This window comes from Pyrus communis, chromosome 11 (assembly GCF_041283825.1).
Source record: "Pyrus communis isolate YQ-2024b chromosome 11, ASM4128382v1, whole genome shotgun sequence".
NCBI lineage: Eukaryota > Viridiplantae > Streptophyta > Magnoliopsida > Rosales > Rosaceae > Pyrus > Pyrus communis.
Window position 1 is genome coordinate 1,082,501 of NC_142575.1, and position 5,465 is coordinate 1,087,965.

Genomic DNA, 5,465 nt, shown 5'->3' on the forward strand with positions numbered 1-5,465 from the left:
ACAAGAAGAGATTGAGATGAGACAAGTCAAGACGAATGATCAAGTTGCGGACTTGTTCACAAAAAGTTTAAGTACAGGCAAGCTCGAAAATTTTCGCTGTCTGCTCAGCACAGTGCAAAGAATGAGAGCTGACATTGAGGGGGAGTGTTGAAAATCAATGTCAAAGTTAGGCAAGGAAAGTTAGGCAATATTAGGTATGGTTGAATAAAAATTATTAGGTGCAATTAATGTGTTTTGTGTGGTAATAAATAATCTTAGTTTAATCATTTGGTTTGCTATAAATACCTAAGTTCTCAAGCATTGTAAATCATTCAAAGAAAAACAAAGCCTAGAGCTAAAGAAGAAAAGCTTTGCAAATTAGTTTGTTTTGTGAGCTTTCTTTAAGTGTGTGCTCTATTTTCTTCTTCTTGGGATCATTAGAGTTATCTTGGATACTCTTCTTATTCAACAGCCTATCTCAATGGGAATGTTGCCACTTGGACTGTTATTTCGGAAGCAAATAGATGGCGGCAAGTTGGACAGATAGTTGTACTGGTGAGCTGCGACAGTTTCATTCGTGCTCTGCGTGTAGATAGGTAGTTCGACATTAACACTATCCGTTTGAGCGGAAGGCTTCTCAGATACAAGAGCTTGAAGTGAGAAAAGCTCCTTTGGAAGTCCCCCCGAAAGCGAGTTGTTGTCCAAGCATATGAAGAAAAGACTAGGAAGACTTCCCAACCATGGAGGTATTGAGCCTGTGAGTCTGTTAGAAGACAAATCAAGGACTTTGAGTTTCTTGAGCTTTGACATCCACATCGGAATATGACCTCTAAGTTGGCAGTTCCATAAGCTAAAAAGGCGGAGATTTTGAAACCCAGAACCAATCATTGCATCACCATCCGGCAGTTCTTCACCTAGAAAACTATATGAAAGTACGACCGCCCTGAGACTTTCCAAATGCATCAATATATGAATAGCGCCGGTGACATTGGTGAGTCTGTTTTTACCAAGCGAGAGGAAGGATAGATATTTCAACGAAACAATCTCGGGTTGTATTTGTCCCTCTAGATCATTACCGCCCAGGCGAACTGCTTTCAGATACTTGCATGAGTCAAGGCTTTTTGGCATGGCGCCAGAGAAGTGATTACTCACGAGATCAAGTTTGATAAGTTGATCAAGTTCGGAAAAATTTAGCTCCGAGATATTTCCATCGAAACGGTTGAATCCAAGATTGAGTTCGATAAGGTTAGTGCAATTCATCAAAGATGGGGGCAGAGGACCTTCAAGATTGTTGAGATGAAGGAGCATGAGTTTTAATTTGGACAGCTTCCCGATGTGGAGAGGAAGTGCGCCGCTCAAATGATTGAAGTAGATCTCTAGGATTGTGAGGCTGGTGAGGTTGACAATGTTGTCACTAATGTGACCGAAAAGCTGATTGGAAGGTAACGAAATTTCATGAAGAGCCTGAGCTTTGTAGAGATCACTAGGAAGAGTTCCAGAAAGAGTATTGAAGCCCGCACGAAAGGTTTCCAATTTCGAACAGTTTCCTAGTCCGAGAGGAATTGAACCATTGAAATCGTTGTTGGAGAAATCCAAGACTCTAATCGAAGAGGAACGAAGACAGATAGAGGAAGGTATTTCGCCTGTAAAATGATTTTTGCTGACATTCAAACTGCTCAAATTCCAGGAATGTTGGAGGAATGAAGAAGGAATTGTAGCATTGAATTGATTGTTCGACAAATCCAGTATTTGAATGTAAGTAGATGATAGAAACAAAGGTATTTCTCCGGAGAGAAGGTTATAGCTCAAATCAAGGATTTCAAGGCGACTTGAGGACAAGAAGAGTCCAGCTTCCAGAGGACCGGAAAGCAGATTGTGGGAGAGATTGAGGTGCGAAAGATGGGTGAGGCTTCCAAGAGAGCGAGAAACGCTTCCTTGGAGCCGTTTAGAGGGCAACGAAACATGTGTTATCCTACCATTGGCATCACAAGCGATGCCTTCCCAGTGGCAACAATCACTAGAAGACCAATTTAAACTAGAAGAAGATGTATCCAAAGATGACAAAAGAGAGTTGTGATCTGCCTCCTTGCAAGCATGGTTTGTAGAAATGAAAGTAGACAACACAAAAAACAGGGAGAGGACTTCATAAGGCATTACGAGACTAGCTTCCGGCTTGACGTTTTTCGCTATGGCTGTACTGGAATTATATTGCTCACGTCGTTTCGGGTGTATATATACCCTCCTTTGTTTGGAGCAAGGGAGGTATAAATTAACAAAGGGAAGAAGGTAATTAGGTGATGGTTTGAATTCTTGTTCGCAATGTTTGAATTTTGAAGTCTTTTCTTTCCACTTACAGATAAAAGAAACAAACTGCACAACATGGGACGTCGCTAAAAGAGGGTCTAATCATGGGTTGGCAGCAATGCATTAGAAGATTTATATTGACTTTGGGGTCGTACTTTTTGGAGGAGCTAAAACCACTTTCGTTTTGAAAAATGATTGTTTGGTAAAAATTTTAGGGCAATTAGTAGAAATGATCCGTTTTTGATATTTGATGGGAGAAATGACTAATTTATTTAGTAACGATAATATTTCGATCATATATTGATAACTAAAAATAAGAGTTATGAACTAATAGATGAATAATTATACAATTAAGAATAAAAAGTAGAAGTGAGATGATCATTAATTAATTAATTGGTGAGTCCTCCATGATGTAACATCGTACAAGTACTATTACATGAAAGGGACTTAGAGCATTTCTAGTGGAGTTTATAAATAGGGACAACCACTGTGTAAATTGGGTATAAAATAAACGTAGGACAAAATGAATCTCCAATGAAGTGGAAAGCGAGAGAAGGTCATGAGAGCGCTACGTCTGTTTGGATCGCAAGCATCATTCGTATCAAGGTTCTAAAAAACGCTAGGCGTTATTTGGGCGGCGAGCTAGTGCTTAGTGCCTAGCGCCTAAGCGGCTAGGCGGGCGCTTAGGCGGATTTAGGTAAATTTATTGTGTATCTTGTAAATAAGTGTATCTTGTAAATAAGTGCATATCTTCCAATGCGCTCACTCTCTCTTTCTCTCTTCTACTAGCCAAACAGCCCAGTACGCATAGACCTTGCCAATTTAAGAAGCCATTTTGAGTTAATCGCGGCGGAGCACCGCTGCCTAGGCGGCCGCCTCAACCGTTTTTTAGAACACTGATTCGTGTACCCATATACATATACATCTTTGAACAACAAAAAATACATAGACATCAAATGTGCATCAACTTGTGCAGTATATACATCTTCTGGAAGCCATGACAGCTGCATATGAACATTGTTAAGTTGCAACTTGCAAGCTTTTATATTGATCAATATGTATGTATGTATGTGTGTGTGTGTATATATATATATATATATATATATATAGGAAGCCTTTAAGGAAAGGGATCCCTATTTTTCAAAAAAAATGGGGACATCCTCTTGACCGTTAGATTTGGCTTGAATGAAATCCTGTGGTTGAGATTATGTGGTCTGTGATTTAATCTCAACCACAGAATTTCATTAAAATCAAATTTAATGGTCAAGAGGGTGTCCCCATTTCCTTAAAAGGCCTGTATATATATATATATATATATTTTTTTTTTTTAACTTTAAAAGGGGGGGACAACTGGTGGCAAGCTACGGTTATCCACCCATTTCGGGGCTTGGGAAGACTCACAGGCATTTCAGCCTCCCTCTTGCCACAAGTTTGACTTCCACACCAGCAGCGGACTTCGAATTTGAGACATCCAGTTTTTAGTTTTAAGGAAGCCTCGTAATCCACCATTTACCACAGGGTTACCAGCTCGTGGTTTAGCACTACTAAAATCTCATTTTACACTCTTCACAAGTGTATTTTTTTCTTCTAATTATAGAAAATTGAAATGCAAAATAAGATTTTTAAAATGTCAATAACAATTCCCTAATATATATGTACACGTACTACGTATGTATGAAATGTGGTTTTGTCTGCTATTTCCCAATATCTTCAAGGTCGTGTAAAGATCTTTTATGGATTTTGAAGTGGTTTGGTTTGACTTTAAGAGTAAAAAAGTAAACAACAAACAAGACTTCAAAGAGTCACATTGACTTCAAAGTGGCCAAATGCGTTTAGATTACAATTCTTTTTTTTTTTTTTCTTCCTTTTTGATACAAGCAATAGTGAAGAAAAGGATAATCAAATCTCGGACTCAAATGCAACGGTAAATATTTTTAATCACTTGAGTTACAAGTAATAAGTGTATGGATATTTTAGGTAGAAAAGTTTGATTCCTGTTGAAGCCTTCACTCCGGAGTCCAAATACCACCTCCATCTAGGTAGTCCAATTCTGAATAATTTAGAAATTTAATTACTAATTTTAGGAAAATCTGGACCGATCTATTTTTTGATTCCTCACAAGCTTGGTAAACGCTGGAATGCTTTGAGAGAAAGTGCCATTCCGTTTCTTCCCATTCCAGTCCGGTTTCTAACCACGCCACAGGTGAAATGGGAAGTCACTAATGGAGGGTCTAATCATGGGTTGGCAACGTATTAGAAGGTTTACATTGACTGCTTTTGGAAGAGTTTAAGGCACTTCAAAAATGTTGTTTATTAAAAGTGCTTTGAATAGAATAAAGTAGAAACACTATTAATCACTTTGGACAATTTTTCAGATGCAATCAAGTTAAGGATTTTCGATTAAATAGGAGAGTTATGAACGAATAGATGAATAATTATATAGTTAAGAATAAGTAGAAGTGAGATGATCATTAATTTATTGATTTATTAGAGAATTCTTCATGATTTAACCGCGTGCAAAATTACGTGCTTGATTTTTTTTCTCTAAATATCTCTTGTATAAAAATAAATTATACAATTATACACAATAATTGTTTAATATAAAATAACATAAATCTACCATGCGTGACCTATTGCGTGTGATTTAATTAATTTATTATAGAAATTTCGAAATTTAAAACTATTAATGAAAAGGTGATTTGGTGGGAGCAAAATTACTTTATTTTATTTTATTTGGTTTCTAGTTTGCTCTAATAAAAATGTCCTGAGTACAACTTCGAATTAAAGAAACCCTACAATATTTGTGCAGGAATCAGAAAGGTACAAAAGTTTGATTCGGCAACACATGGACCTGCATGTGATTCAATCCAAGCTTAACAAAGGCGTCTACACAGAGGATTGCATCCCCATGTTCTTCCGCGACCTCCTCCTCCTATTCAACAACGCCGTCGTCTTCTTCCGCAAGAACTCTCCGGAGCACAACGCAGCTCAAGAGCTCCACTCAATTGTGCTAAATGAAATGAACGACCAGCTCCCGAACCCACAACCTGCGACCGGAACAGTAACATCCAACGTGCCCAAGATCGAAACCAAAGCTCCCAAGATCGAGCCCAATGTCCCCGAGAAACCCACCAAGTCTTCCATTGTTGTTTGTGGAAAGCGTGGTTCTGTCAATGCACTAT

The 5,465-nt window shown here is 38.2% G+C and overlaps 1 pseudogene; it reads right to left on the minus strand.

Annotated features, from left to right (window-relative positions):
* The window catches only part of LOC137741447 (receptor-like protein 3 pseudogene), a 5,859-nt pseudogene extending 3,726 nt beyond the window's left edge, over nt 1-2,133 (minus strand).
* Nucleotides 2,134-5,465: the final 3,332 nt, after the last annotated feature.